Here is a 15,810-nt window from a genome sequence, read left to right as displayed (position 1 = left end):
GAGCCAACTAAAAAAACAACTTCAGCAAAGTTGCAGGATAGAAAATAAACCCACACAAATCATCTCATTTCTGTATACTACCTCCCCAAATCTAGCAAAATGAGTTAGAAAGAGAATTTCCATTTAAAATAATGATGGACTCGGGGCAGCTAGGTGGTACTGTGGATAAAGCACTGGCTCTGGATTTGGGAGGACCTGAGTTCAAATCCGGCCTCAGACACGATACATACTAGCTGTGTGACCTTGGGCAAGTCACTTAACCCTCACTGCCTCACCAAAAAAAAAAACAACACAAAATAACAATGAACTAATGTGGAAATGTTTTGCATGACAGCACATATATAACTTATACTGAATTGCTTGAGTTCTTAAGAGGGGTGGGGAGGAAGGAAGAGAATTTGGAACACAAAGTTTTAAAAATTGATGTGAAAATTTGTTTATACATGTAACTTGGGAAAAATTCTAAATAAATGAAGAAATGAATGAATGAATAAAAATTTTAAAATAAAATAACTACAGTAGTATAAAATACTCGGGAGTCTACCTGCCAAGACACACACAGGAACTATATGAATACAATTGCAAAACACTCTTCAAACAAATAAAGACAATCTAAATAACTGGAGAAATATTCATTGTTCATGGGTAGGCTGAGCTATCATAAAAATGACAATACTACTTAAATTAATCTACTTATTCAGTGTCATTCAAATCAAACTCCCAAAGGATTACTTTAGACAGCTAGAAAAAAAAATAATCACGAAGCATGGAATCTGGAAAAACATCAAGGAAATCAAATGGGAAAAATGGGCAGGAAAAGGGACCTCCCCTTGGACAGTTCTTTTGTTTTGTTTTCCTGTGGGCCTGTGGTTTTTTCCTTTTTGTTTGGCCTCTAGTCTTATGGACTGGTGGATGAGTGATATTCTCTCTGGGTTCTCTTGGAATTCAGGCTGAGCAATTCCCCAACCTGGCTTTGAGGTGCCTGAGGACTTGGCCATAAAGCACCCTAAAATGCTTAGGTAACGATAGTTCTTGTTACAATGTCAGTGCCAGCCCTATACTTGAAATCCGTTGGGACCTCTTCTTCCCTTTTCTCTGGGGGATACCTGTGTCAGAGGTCATCAGACCCTGGAAAGGGCCTCGGATTGTTAGTTAATTTTCCTGCTTACATAGGACAGAGTAAGTAGTGCACTCACTGGGAGGTCTAGAGATTTGGAATAGTTGAGATCTGCCACCAACCTTGAAGTCACTTCAGTCTCTTAGGGCCTCAAGGCCCTTATCCTTGATAGTTCTTTGAAGACATACTAATACTTAAAATTGAAGGGGAAGTAGGCAAAGGGCTGTCCCCATCCGGGTGACCAGAGGTCTAGCTATCTTGTAGGAACTGACAAGATCACAGTAGATGTACCCCAGATCAAAATGGGCTGAAAAGAAATTAGACTCAGAAAAACTAAAGCAAGGTCAAGCTGTAATTCCCAGACCCAAAGTTGGCAGAACACAGTGTCTACACAATGTCCCCACAGGGTGTCCCTCTCTCCCTTTAGCAGTAAGGTCATCTGCCTCTTGAAAATGATACCTAATTGCCCCCATAAAGATCCTTTGTGTAGATGACTTGACTTGCATATGTGGAAAAGAAACAAATGTTTGTAAGGGCAAACAGGAACAGAAGATATGATGTGTGTGTGTGTGGGGGGGGAAGGCACTTTTATTGGATGGCAAAGGGCCGGTGCTGATGAGAACAAGAGATGCTGCAGCCTGAGCGAGATCTACAAAACTGAGGAGCAGAGAAAGGTGAGCACTGAACTTCTGTTCCGGTTTGTTCAGGGAAGGATAGTTTGGGGAGGGGAATTGAAGGGCCAGGACTTCCCTGGAGAAGAGCTTAGCATACTGGGCTCCATCCTCCCTGAAGGCTGTCTGCCAGGCAAGGTACCTGCCTATTGCTTGCTTTGGAGGTGTCAGAATCCCAAGGCTGCTCTCACCTCTTCTTTCTTCCTTTCCCCTTTCCTTCTCTGGACTGTCTTCTCAGGGGGACTTGCCCTGCTAGCTTTCACCTTCTTTTTTTTTACATCAGGGTCTATACAATTGTTGTTCACTGTCATTTCTAGCAGCTCAGGGTGTGTCTTCTCCTTCTCAGGAGCCTGATCTCAGCTCACTCTAAGTAAATCCCCATTTTCTTGAACAGTGATTTCCACACTTGTCTTTAAGCCACGGTTTCAGCCATGTCTATCTGCTTTCTATGTGCTTAACATTTGTATATTTCGGTTTTCAAAGGACCTGGAACAGCAAGAGCTAAGGGGTCCAATCTGTGATCTGCCAGGGTGCACTGGTGTCAAGCAAAAAGGCTGTAATTCATTAAACTGTGGGAACGGGGCAAAAAGCCTGAGGCCACCGGGAACAAAAAGCCCATTCGGGTGGTTATAGGAAGAGCTTATGTCCATGCAGGCAAGTGATGTGTCCATGGGTTTCTATGAAGGGTGTGGGCTAGCCATTAGGGTGAAGGTGGCAAAAAGGGTGCCGGAACACTCTCCACCATGGGTTTTCTGGGAAGTTTGTTTATTGGGGGTGGGGAGGAAAGGGAAGGGGTAGAGAAGCAAACCTGTGTTCTTAGCAAGATTAACCTGAATGTTGGAATTTGCTTCAAATGGTTGGGACGGTATTGGTGAACAGTGTTTATGGGACCGTGGGTTTGGGTTTTATGATAATCCATACTAAGGCACCTTTGCACCCTCCTCCCCTTCCCATCACCTTGCTGCTGTCCACACTGTGTACTGGGGAGCTCTAAGAAATTACTCGGGCCAGCAGTTCCATTGATTGGCCTTGTAAATCTGAGACTGTTCTGGACTGGCCTAGGTTTTTCAATATGGGAATGGGTCATCCCCTAAAATGGGAAGCTCCTGAACCTCGTGTTCCCTGCTTCCTCTTGTTAGGGTGATTATTGAGAGCTGGATGACAAAGTTCTACCTTGTGAAGGCCAGACATAGCCTAGTGTGACTACAATCGTATCTGGCTTTAAGACATTAAGAGCTTCAGCCATGAACATTTAGTCAGGTGCGGGGGGGCGGAAAGAGGCGGGGGGGGGGGGGAGAGAGGTAGAGAGAGAGGTGGCATAGACACAGACAGAGAGACGTAGAGGCAGAGACAGAGACACAGGGACAGAGAGATACAGAGAGACAGAGACAGAGACACAGGGACAGAGACAGAGACAAAGAGAGACAGAGAGAGACAGAAAGACAGAGGCAGAGAGACAGACAGACACAGACAGAGGCAGACAGAGACAGAGAGGCAGAGACAGACAGGCACAGAGACAGAAAGAGACAAAGAGAGAAAGAGATAGAGACACAGAAACACAGAGGCAGAGACAGAAGGGATAGAGAGACATAGAGGCAGAGGCAGAGACAGAGACACAGAGGCACAGACAGAAACAGGCAGAGACAGAGAGGGAGAAAGAGAGAGAGACAGCGAGACAGAGAGGCAGAGAGAGATGGAGAGACAGAGACACAGACATAGAGGCAGAGACAGAGAGAGACAGAGACATACAGGCAGAAAGACAGAGGCAGCGAGACAGAGAGGCAGAAACAGAGAGGCAGAGAGACACAGAGACACGCAGAGGTAGAGACAGAGAGAGACAGAGAGACAGACAGAGAAACAGAGGCAGACAGAGAGACAAAGAAAGACAGAGACAGACAGACAGAAACAGAGAGGCAGAGAGAGACACAGACAGAGACACGCAGAGACAGCGAGCAACAGAGGCAGAGACAGAGAGGCAGAGAGACAGAGACAGCGAGACAGAGAGGCAGAGAGAGATGGAGAGATAGAGACACAGAGAGACAGAGGCAGAGACAGAGAGAAACAGAGACAGAGAAGCAGAGAGATAGAGACAGAGAGACAGAGAGACATAGAGGCAGAGACAGAGAGAAACAGAGAGACAGAGATACAGAGGCAGAGACAGAGAGGCAGAGAGACAGAGAGGTAGAGAGGGATGGAGAGATAGAGACACAGAGAGACATAGAGGCAGAGACAGAGAGAAACACGGAGACAGAAAGGTAGAGACAGAGAGACAGACAGAAACACAGAGAGGCAGAGACAGAGAGGCAGAACTAGAGAGACAGAAAGGCAGAGACAGAGAGAGATAGAGACAGAGAGGCAGAGAGAGACAGAGACAAAGACAGAGACAGACACACAGAGACAGAGAGAGATAGAGACACAGAGACAGAGAGAAAGGGACAGAGAGACATAGAGGTAGATATAAAGAGACAGAAACACAGAGAGACAGAGACAGAGAGGCAGAGAGAGACAGAGAAATAGAGACACAGAGAGACAGAGATACAGAGAGACATAAAGGCAGAGACAGAGAGGCAGAGAGACAGAGACAAGCAGAGAGACAGAGAGATAGAGACTTCCTTGATATTCTCTAAGCCCTCTTAAGTTTTTTATTGTCATTTGAATTTTCAATTTCAGCAGCCTTGGGTTTGCTGCAGCAGGAAGACAAATTAAGGAAGACAGTTTATAGAAAAGCGATCCAGTGCCACTGTTTTGGAAATACATAGGGAACTGGAAGGAGTGGAGTTCCAGTCACTCCTCTATGATGTCTCGAGCCAAGAAGCCCAGGACTGTGCAGAAGGCAGAAGGCCTTGAGGCCTGGATCCAGAAGAAGGGCCAGAGCCCCTGGCAGCCTGGCTACTTTAAGTCAGAAAGCCCAGCAGCCAAGGCCAGCGAGGCCTATGCCAAATTCTGTGCCGAAGTGAAGCCCAGCAGATGCCAGCGAGATGCCGGTGCTGCCTGGGCCCTGTGGCAGGCCTGTCTGGACAGTACAGAGTTATTGGCCCAGCACAGGGAAGAGTGTGACACCTGGCAGGCCAAGGGCTTGGAGTTGCAGTGTAAATGTGAACAGCTGGAGCGGGAGAAACACAACCTGGAGGCAGAGAAGCTCCAGGGCTGCCAGGAGCTGGAGAAGGAGAAGGCCCAGTGGGAGGCCCAGAGGCAGGAGATCAAGGCAGAGCTGGGCAAGATGAAGCAGGACCTGCAGCTGGGTCAGGGCCGCTTGACCGCCCTGCTCAAAGCTAACCAGGAGGACCAGGAGACCTGCCGCAAACTGCAGGAGAACTATGCTCAGTGCCAGGTCGAGATCGAGAGACTGCTCAAGCAGTCGGGCACGCAGGAGGGCGATGGCGATGGTGATGGCGACGGTGATGGAGATGGTGACAGTGATGGTGATGGTGCTGCTGAGCCCTGGCTAGGCCCCGAGGGACCTGACAGTGCTCCCTCCAGGGGCCGTTCTGCTGCAGGGCCCAGGCGAGAGTGGCCTCGGCCATGGGCGCCCGAGTGGCTAGCAGCCGAGCCTCCAGCCCAAGAGGAGAAGGTCTTTGAACCCTCAGGTGGCCTCCGCCAGGGCCAACAGGCCGGCCGCTGGAAGCACCCGCCCAGGTGGAAGAGAGTGTGCCAGGCATGTGGCGCCTGGGGGCAGACGAAGAGGAGAAGTGGGGCTTGGGTCTGCCTCTCCTGCAGGGGTGTGCCCCAGCCTTGGAGAGTCACCTTTTACCCACGTGGGGGCCACTCTTTCTCAGGGCGGGCCCGGGCTGCCACAGCTGCCTTCCCAACGCGAGGTCCAATAATGCAGGAGCCCGGGAGGGTGTGGAGAGCGGCTTTGGGCCCCTGGAGAGGGCCTCCCAGGTGGGGGCCCTACCGAGGCCTGCCCTGGAGGAGGGGCGCCTCTCTTCCCCTGCCCGGGGCCTGGCTGTGCCACCAGTGCAAAGTCACCAACTACGCACACAGGGCCGAGTGCTACAGGTGCCATTCCCTGAAGAGGGCCGACTTTAGGCCGGAGAGTGGGCCAACCTTCCAGGCGTAGGGGCCCAAATGATCAGCAATGCTTGGATCAGTGGTCAGAGATCTCAGCAGGCCCTGACCTTAGCTTCTTGTCGCACTTGTTGAAGTGTGTCAAGTCCTTGCATATAGAGCAGAAAAATGTGTCCATGTGTCCCCAACACAAACATCCGTTGATAGCACATGGCATTTACTAGGTGATTTGATTCTGACCTCATTCAAATAAAACATGTTGGGAAGAGTACATGGGCAATGCTATTTTGGAGACACCTCTTGAAAATCGGCCAGCCCAGAAGGTGGCAATGCCTAGAGCAGAATGAAGGTTGGACTAAAAAGGACCCTGGGCCGCTGATGGGCATCTTTGATGAGCAGGAGGCTACTTTGTCCTCCAGAATAAATGGGCTGGTTGTGGCCTGAAACTCTCTGATTTGTTCCTCAGAAGACTGGATTCTGAGTGGATGGTGAAGAGACCTCCTGGGAAACACACTCCCAAATCAGAGGTCTATGGGGCTAGAGCCCACTTCTGAATAGGACACTTAAGATTTGCAGAATGTGACCTGTTCTACATTGATGCATCTGAGGATGCTCTGGTTTTACTTTGAACTGCTCTCAATTGGTGGCTGATGTTTGTCTGGGACCACAAATCCATGGAAACATAAAAGTTTCAATGCTTGGTTAAGATGAGGTTATGGGGTTTGTACTTTATGAAGAAGAAATGAAACTGGCAGCTCTTGAGAGACTGCTCAACAGTTAGATCAATAGACTGGAAGGATGAATCAGTTACTAGCTTATTACACCACACTGCAGTTGCAAAGAAATTGTAGTTGTAGACCCCATCTGTTTCACTGATCATCTGGGCAGCATTTCTGGACCCAGGTATGCACAGACCAGCTTCATTCCTAGGGAAGCTTGGCCCTGAAGAGAGGGATCTAGTTTTTTTTTTCTTTTTGCCCTTGGGCTCTTGATATCTGCCCTTCCTCCCAACCTGAAGTGCTTGTGAAAATGAACAGAAAACTTGGGGTTTGCTCGTGTCTAGGTTTTCCCCAAAAGGGATGAGTAGAAAGGTACTCTATTTCACACAGAACAAATGCTTACCACAGGAGATTTATGGGCACACATTATCAAAGACTTAAGCAAGAAGCAGGAATAACATATAGCTATTCCTATTCTCTCCTGGGAGGATGACATTAATATATTAAAACATTAAGTATTTTGTGGGACTAGTAAACTAGTACCTCAGCTCTGTACTGTCTAGCCTACTTCTTCCAGGTCTATTCAAGTCTTGTGGCAAGCCAGGCCAGAGAGCTGGGTTAATCCTCATGCCAGTGATCACATTCTCCAAGAAGCAATGGTGTCAGTGCCAGGGGCTCCCAAATTCACAAGGTAGCCTTTAAGACTGGAAAGAGCCTTCTCAGGATCACATCTCGGTCACCATTGCAGATGGTGGAGCAGGGCTTTGAGATCCAGTCTCCAGCTTGCCTAATCTCACACATGTGCACGCAGCTGCCTGACTGAAAAAGTGAAAAGGAGGCCTCTCCCTCTCCCTCACTGTAGAGCAACTGCCACTGCCCTGAAGCAAGTAAGGAAGGAAAGGACCAGCAAGTGTGTGCTGTGTCATCAATCCCAAGCACCCATCCATTCAGAGTTGAGAGGAGTGCTACTGGGGGTGGCCAGGGATGCTCCTGTAGCACTATGTACCTGAAAGCTCCATGGGGTGCAACCCTGCTACACAAACATAGTGAGAATAAGTTTTAATACCTTAATAAGATAGTTTCACTTAACATAGCTGATTTCATTTTGTTTTAAGCTTCCATTTTGTGATTGAGCTGTTTTAATTAAGTTATTTTTTCTTTAGTAAGACAATAACAGGTAATATGATGTAAAAAACATCTTGGGTTGTATTGAATTCTTCAGCTTTTGCTTGTTTATTTTTTTGGTGAAGCAATTGGGGTTAAGTGACTTGCCCAGGGTCACACAGCTAGTAAATGTCAAGTGTCTAAGGCCACATTTGAACTCAGGTCCTCATGATTCCAGAGCCAGTGCTCTATCCACTGCACCGCTTAGCTGCCCTGGTTGTATTGAATTCTTGAACAACTCTCTGTATACTCTCTGATGAGAGAGATTACCAGTGACAAAAATATAAACAACTTTACAGTTATTTTGAAATCAAATACTAATCGAAGTAACTTAGGAATACCCATAGTTAAAAGCATCAAAAAATCCACCTGGGGCCCAGTCATCAGACTGTTGCTAGGGCATGACTAGGGCTGGCTCCTGTTCTAGCCTCCACCTTGGACAGAGTTTGGCATAAAAGAATCAGAATCTCTAAGAGGGAAAGTTAGCATTTGCATCTTTTGATGAATAAAGTTTGATTGCATGCACTGAGAAGTATAAGTCTAAGAGAAGAGAGGATCTCCCTGATGCACCCCATCGTGGAGGTGGGAGGGCCACAGGTATACATTGTATGTTCTCACTTTTTCAACGTATCGATCAGTTGTGATTGTTCTTTTTACTCTTTAAAAAATAGTATGTGGTACATAGTAGTAGAATAGTCTGGGATGAGGGAGGGGGAAAGGGATAACTATAGTGATGTAAGGACAGGAATAAAAACCTATTTAAAAATATTTTGAAGTAACAATGGCAATACTGGCCTCTTCTGCCTATTATATTTCATCTCTCCCTCAGAGTTTCCTTTAAGGGTATCCTTAAGGGGGCTAGGGAGCATCTGGTCTCTGCCACTTGATTCAAGCCCTCACCAACTGTGTTCCCCCAGTTTTAAGGGTCCCTGGAATCTCAGTTCCATTTAATCATTTAACATTGAAATGAGCTTTTACTGTACAAAGGAACATTCACTCTCAACACTTCTGAGGCACAATCCCCCCTTACGTCAAGTCCAGTCCTGGGCAGAGGAGGGGGATCAGGTTCCCAGATTTCCTCGTTTGTTTCCCTGGACTTGCATTCCTGCTGCCTGGAATTCTACAGGGTAGGCCAAAAGTCACAAAGGCTCTGATGTTTTAATCACTTTTTTAAAATTATTTTTTCTTTCTTTTTCGCCATTTAGGAGATTTGCTATTTCACATGTAATGTCAATTCATTTCCTATAAATACTGTCTATGATGCTCTGGTGTTGTCCATTCAAAACCCAATACTGAAAGCCCTTCATAACTTTTGGCTGAGCCTGTAGTACTTTTCAGATCAGCGCGGCTCTGGTGTCCAGGTCCAGAGATTCCGATGCCTGCACCCAGAACCGAAGAGGACAAATGCAACAGACCCAAAGCCCAAACCCAATTCTGAGGGGCTATGAGGGCAAAGGCGAAGAGAGCCCTCTCCCACAGCCAGCTCAGTGAATGGCACCCAATATCTGGGTGAATAGGCCCTTTACCCCCCGCCCCTAGAAAAAGAGCGATTATTCCAGCCTGGGACTTTTGAAGATACAGCTTGTTTTCGCTACACCGCCAATGCAGAAGCTGCTACCCCCTCCGTGGGAGGAGAATGCAGAATGCCTTTCCCCAGAAGCAGGTTCCCTGTGTCTCCCCCACGGCTGCCTCCATCTTAGGTGATGTAGGCATGTGTAAAGGCCAGTTTACACTGACTGCTGTATTTCCATGTGTTTTCCTTCATAATCCTATGTATTTTATGCATTGAACACCATTCCTTATTCCTAGAAGGGTACCACAAGTTTCACCAGACTGCCAAAAGGGTCTGTGACACCAAAAAGACTAAGCACTCCAATTGTTTGTACATGTAATTGGGGGAAAATAAAATTCCAAATAAATGGGGGGAAAAGACTAAGCACTCCTGCTGTAAAGCCACCAAGAATTTAACTGCCAGACTGGATGGAGCAGTGGGCAACCCGGCAGCTAGGTGGGCCTGGAGCCAGGAAGACCTAAGTTCAAATCCAGCCTCAGAGCCTAGGCAATCCACTTTTAACCCATCTGCCTCAATTTCTCCAACTGTAAAATGGGGGTCAACAAGAGCACCAACTTCCCAGGGCCGTCCTTCCTTTTCTCATCCTCATCCTTCTTGATCTGACACTTGACCAGTCTCTCTACATGAACGCTCCTCTCAAGGTTTTCATAATTGTGTATCTTCTCTCAAAACTGGTATCCCTGAAGAGAGTGGATCTCTTCTCTCCCACTCTTGTCAACTCCCAGTGGGAGAGCTCCTTTAATGTGTATTGTCTGATATATATATATATATATATATATATATATATATATATATATATATATATATATATATATATACACACACACACACACACACATATATATATAATATATATGAGACTATAGAAGAGACAGTACATATATACACATACATATATATACACTTTCTCTGATTTGTTTTGCTACCGACTTAGCACATGGTAAGCGCTGAGTAAGTGTTAGCCATTTGCTGTATGTGTGTATTGTGTAACTAGTACTTACTGACTAGAAAGGAGTCAAGCCTTAGCTATAAAATTTGTCCTCTCTCCACTTTCCCCTACAGGAAAAAGCAATCGGAAGTCTAGCTTGGACTTTAAAGCCCACCAGCTCTCACACAGGCACAGGGCATTGATCTCCACCAAGAAGTGGGTCCTGTACCAATAGGCTTTGGGGCTCAGTTTATACTTCCCAAGGTCAGAGGCCCCACATTCTGACACTTCTCCTTATCATCATGGATTCCCTCACTCTCCATATCCAATCTGTTATTTTACCTTGATAACATTTTCTTTTCTTCTATGGCAGCTGCTGATGGGGTGCCCTGCCTTGTTTCTTCCCAGACATCTTCTACTCCCTCTGTCACACACACACACACACACACACACACACACACACACACACACACACACACACACACACACACCCTCCACAATAACCTCCAGTGCCTATCACCTCCAAGATCTGATATCAAATCCTGTGTCTGACATTCAAAGTCCTTACAAGCTGCTCCTCCTTCCCCAGATATTTTCACTGGCTCTCTCCCAGGCCTGAACTTTGCTCCTTCCCCATTTCTGCCTCTTGCCTTCCCTGATGTCCCAGATCAAACCCCACCTTCTATAGGAAGCCTTCCCTGATCTCGAGTCTCGTTTCTTCCCTCAATATATTGCTTCCAGGGAATCTTGTACCCATCGCTTGCACACAGTTGCTTTTGCATGTTGCCTCCCCTGTTGGGCTGTGAGCTCTCAGAGATCAGGGAGGGCCTTTTGTATTTCTTTGGCTGCCCAGCGCCCAGCATTGTGCCTGGAATATGGGCACTAATAGCACCGGCTTCACAAATGTCTGATGGACTTGTCGGTCTCTTCTGCATTGTTTTCTCCTGTTCAAAGTAAGCTCCTTCAGCACAGTATTTGTATTTCCAGTGCTCGGCACAATGCCTGGCACAAGATATACCCTCACAAAATGTTGGTTTCCTTCCTTCCTTCCTCTCAGGAACAATACTCACTAGACTAGCTCCTGGTTCTCCTGCCATTCCTTCTCAGCTGGTTCATCATCCAGACCAATCCCCTAAAGTGCGGGGGTTCCCCTAGGCTGGGTTCTATGCCCTCTTACCTCTCTCCAGTCTCTCATGAAATGACCTCAACGGCCATCATGGGCTTCATGACCATTCCCAGATCTCTGTGTCCTGCCTGGTCTCTGTCCAAAACTTCAGCTTAATATATCTAACTGCACATTGGATATTTCCAATTGGATGTTCCAGAGGCATGTCACACTCATCATGCCCCAAACAAAAACCATTATCTTCCTCCACTCCTCTACTAACCTTCCCTCTTTCTGAAGGCCCTCTTAGCCTCCACTACCTCCCGAAGTCTGTCCAAGCTCAGGGCTTGCTTCCCCAGTGGTATATCAAACGCCTTCGGTCCTGAGGGCTCATCTTCTGGTGTCATCTGCCCATGGGAGTGTCCTTGGCAGAGAGGCCGGAGTGGTTGGTCATTCTCTTCTATCCGAACTCTCCACTGTGACCTGTCTGTCTTGGGCCGCTGCACGGCACAGCTCAGTTTCACTGAGCTACCCAAGCCCCCACCAGGACAAGGCAGGGATCTGGGAGCCAATCAGTTGCCAAAGCCTACCACTGCTACCTCTTAAATTCAACTCCTTTTCTCTACTCACAGAGAGGCCATCTTAGTTTAGGCCTGATCAGCTCTCCACTGCAATGACCTCCAACTTCATCTCCTGTGGTCCTTTCTCACCACTTCCCATCTTTTCCATGGCATCCAGGGCTTTCCATAAGTCTAACCCCGTGGTTCCTCTCCCCAGTGGGCTCCAGTCGCTCCCTCTGGCCTCTAGGATACCTGGGTTTTCAAGCCTCTCCCAGCAACCCCAACCTCGCTTTCCCCTCTCAGCACTTCTAATGTCCATCCAAACTGTTCTTTCTCCCTTGTCCCTCCCATATAGCTTCATCTCACCAGTCTTTCCTGCACTCCCTCCTTCAAGACCAAGATCATCCCACCTCCTACAGAGGACACCCTTTTTGAGGCATCAGCTATGCTCCCTACTCCTCTATGTTGTATTTAACAACCTTCATTTTTTAATTTATGCTGTATAGATTGGTCCCTTACCTTGATCAAGATCTCCTTGGAGTTTCTCATAGTGGGATCCTTTTTTTTGGGGGGGGGGTCCAAGGGCAATTTAGTGACTTTTGACCATCCTGCTTTCCAGAACGTTTGAACCAAGTCACAACTGTTCCAACAATGCACTCATGTGGCTGGCTTGTCCATGCCACCCTGCTAACATTGACCAATCCTGATCCTCCTTCTTCATCTTTGCCCATTTGTTCCCTGTGGGAGGTGAAATCTCTCCCAGAGTGCCTGGGCTTCGACTGGCCTGGCTCTGCCATTGGGTGAAGAGAAGGAGTGGGTAAAGCCCACCATGGGGGGCAGAGTGGTACCTGTGGGGGGATGCAGGGGCACTACCTGTGGGTAGGTCAATGAGGCCACCTACCAGCCAAAGGTGGAAACAGAGGGAGCCTGTGTGTGCCAGAGGGGCAGCCCAGAAGGGTTAGAGAGACCACCTGTGTGTGGGAGTCAGAGAAACCACCCAAAGTGGGGGATGAATAGGTCAGTAGCTGCCTTGGGAAGGAAAGCAGAAACGTTGTTTGGGGGGGTGTCATAGTAACCGTCCTCCTTCACAGACCACCCACCTAGTGGGGAGGGGTAGGAGAGTCAGAAGGGTTGGGGGGGAGTAGAAGGGTTGCTTCTGGTTGTGATGGTGGTAGTGGGTTGTAAAAACTGCCCAAAAAAGGTGTGGGGGGGCAGAGTGGTTGCCTGGGGGGGGCAGTCAGAGAGTTGGACCACCCCTGGGGCTAGGGAAAGCAGAGAAACTGTCTGATTGGGGGGGGGGGGTCAGAAGACTGCTTGTGGTAGTGGTGTGTGTGTGGGGGGGTCAGGAGCTGCCCCCTACAGGGGCTGAGAGGGGTTGCCAGTGGGAGGGAGGTTCATAAAGACCACCTATGGAATGGGGAGGGTCAGAAGGGAAGGAGGGTGGTGGAAGCAGAAGGGCCCCACTCCTAGGTGGGCAGAAGGAAGGAGTAAGAGAGGGAGGGAAGGAGATGGGGAGGGAGGAGAGGGAGATGAAGGGAAGAAAGGATGGATGGATATGGGAGATAGGAAGGGGGAGGGAGGGAAGGAAGGAGGGAGATGGGGACTGTGGGAGGGGGGAAGAGAGGGAGATGGGAGATGAGGAGGGGAGGAGGGAGATGGAGATAAGGAGAAAGGGAAAGAGGGAGGGAGGGAGATGGGGATAGGGGAAGGGAGGAAAGGGTGGGACAGAGATGGGGACAGAAGAAAGGGGAAAGAGGGAAGGAGACGGGGAGGGGGGAAGGAAGGAGATAGGAGATGGGGATGGGGAAAGAGGGAGGGAGATGGGGAAGGGGGAAGATGAGAGATGGGGGAAAGAGGGAGGGAGATGGGGATGGGGAGAGGGGAAAGAGGGAGATGGGGACTGTGGGAAGGAAGAAATAGAGAGGGAGATGGGAGAGGCTGGAGGGAAAAGGGAAGGGTGAAGGGTGAGGGAGGGAGGGATAGAGAGAGGACAGGGAGGGAGATGGACAAAGGCAGTTGGCTGAGGGAGGGGGGGACAGAGGGGCTAGTGGGGAGGCAGGGGCCCCCTGATGCAGGGGGCAGAGCAGAGGCTATCTGCTAGGGGGGGCAGTAGTCAGAGGTCCTGCATGGGGGGAAGCTGTCCACTGCAGGGGTGGGGTCTAAATGGCTGTTGGGGGGGTCTGAAGACCCCTGCTGAAGGGAGCAGCTGGGCCGTGGGGGGGGGGGGATGACAGAGGACCTGGGAGGAGCTGTTTGCCGGGATGGGGTCAGAGGGGCTGGTGGTGTTTCAGAGGCCCCCCATCCTCCATGGCAGGAGGCCGGTGGGAAAGAGGGCACCTGCCAGCTGGGGGGCAGAGGAGCTGTTGGAGGACAGAGGTCCCCTGCTGTGGGGGGAGAGGAGTTGTTCAGGGACAGAGGCCCCCCACTATGGGGGGGGCAGGGTGCTGCTGGGGGGACAAAGGAGCTGTTAGGAGACAGAGCCCCCCCTCCCCCCCGCTGTGGGGGAGCAAAATCCTGCGGCAGTGGGGGGGGCAAAGGAGCTGTTGGGGGACAGAGGCCCCCAGTGTGGGGGGCAGAGGCCACCTGCGGGGGGAGGCAGAGGCCACCCACAGCTGGGGGGGCAGAACAGCTGTGGGGGGACAGAGGCCCTCCTCCCTGCTGGGGGGGGCAGAATCCTGCTGCCATGGGGGGGACGCAGAGGAACTGTTGGGGGACAGAGGCCCCTCGCCACTGGTGGGGCAGAGGAGCTGTTGGATAGAGGCCCCCTGTGGCTACTGTTGGGGGAAGCAGAATCCTGCTGCCGGAGTTGTAGGGGGACAGAGAAGCTGTTAGGGGACAAAGGGCCCCCCCTCCCCCCATCGGAGGGCAGGGGACTGCTGGTTGGACAGAGGCCCCCCACTGTGGAGGGGAAGAGGCCTCCTGCTGCTGGGGGGGCAGAGGAGCTGTTGGGGGGGGGGACAGAGGCCCCCCGCTGTGGGGGGTAGAGGACTGCGGGGGGGGGGGGGGGGGGAACAGAGGCCTTCCGCCGCTGAGGGGACAAAGGAGTTGTTAGGGGACAGAGGCCCCACGCTGTGGGGCAGAGGCCGCGGCATGGGGGGCGGCAGAGGAGCAGTTAGGGGACAGAGGCCCTTGCTGTGTGTGTGGGAGAGCAGGGGACTGCTGGGAAGGACAGAGGCCCCCCACTGTGGGGGCAGGGAGCTGCTAGGAGACAGAGGCCCCCTGCTGTGGGGGAAGGAGGACTGGGGGGGGGGGGGACAGAGGCCTTCCGCCGCTGGGGGGACAAAGGAGTTGTTAGGGGACAGAGGCCCCACGCTGTGGGGCAGAGGCCGCGGCATGGGGGGTGGCAGAGGAGCTGTTAGGGGACAGAGGCCCCCCCGCTGTGGGGGGTAGAGGACTGCCGGGGGGGAGGGGGGACAGAGGCCTTCCACCGCTGGGGGGACAAAGGAGCTGTTGGGGGGGGGCAGAGGCCCCCCGCTGTGGGGCAGAGGCCGCGGCACGGGCGGGGGTGGGGCAGAGGAACTGTTGGGGGACAGAGGCCCCCCCGCTGTGGGGGGTAGGGGACTGCAGGGGAGGGGACAGAGGCTTTCCGCCGCTGGGGGGACAAAGGAGCTGTTGGGGGGGGGCAGAGGCCCCCCGCTGTGGGGGGTAGGGGACTGCAGGGGAGGGGACAGAGGCCTTCCGCCGCTGGGGGGACAAAGGAGCTGTTGGGGGGGGGCAGAGGCCCCCCGCTATGGGGGGTAGGGGACTGCAGGGGAGGGGACAGAGGCCTTCCGCCGCTGGGGGGACAAAGGAGTTGTTAGGGGACAGAGGCCCCACGCTGTGGGGCAGAGGCCGCGGCACGGGCGGGGGAGGGGCAGAGGAACTGTTGGGGGACAGGGCCTCCCCCCCCCGCCGCGGGGGGTGGGGGCAGGGGGCTGCTGGGGGCGCCGAAGCTCCGGCCCGACCTCACAGAGGTCCCCAGGACA

Source organism: Dromiciops gliroides, chromosome X, assembly GCF_019393635.1.
Source record: "Dromiciops gliroides isolate mDroGli1 chromosome X, mDroGli1.pri, whole genome shotgun sequence".
Lineage (NCBI taxonomy): Eukaryota > Metazoa > Chordata > Mammalia > Microbiotheria > Microbiotheriidae > Dromiciops > Dromiciops gliroides.
This window is presented reverse-complemented; position numbering follows the sequence as displayed.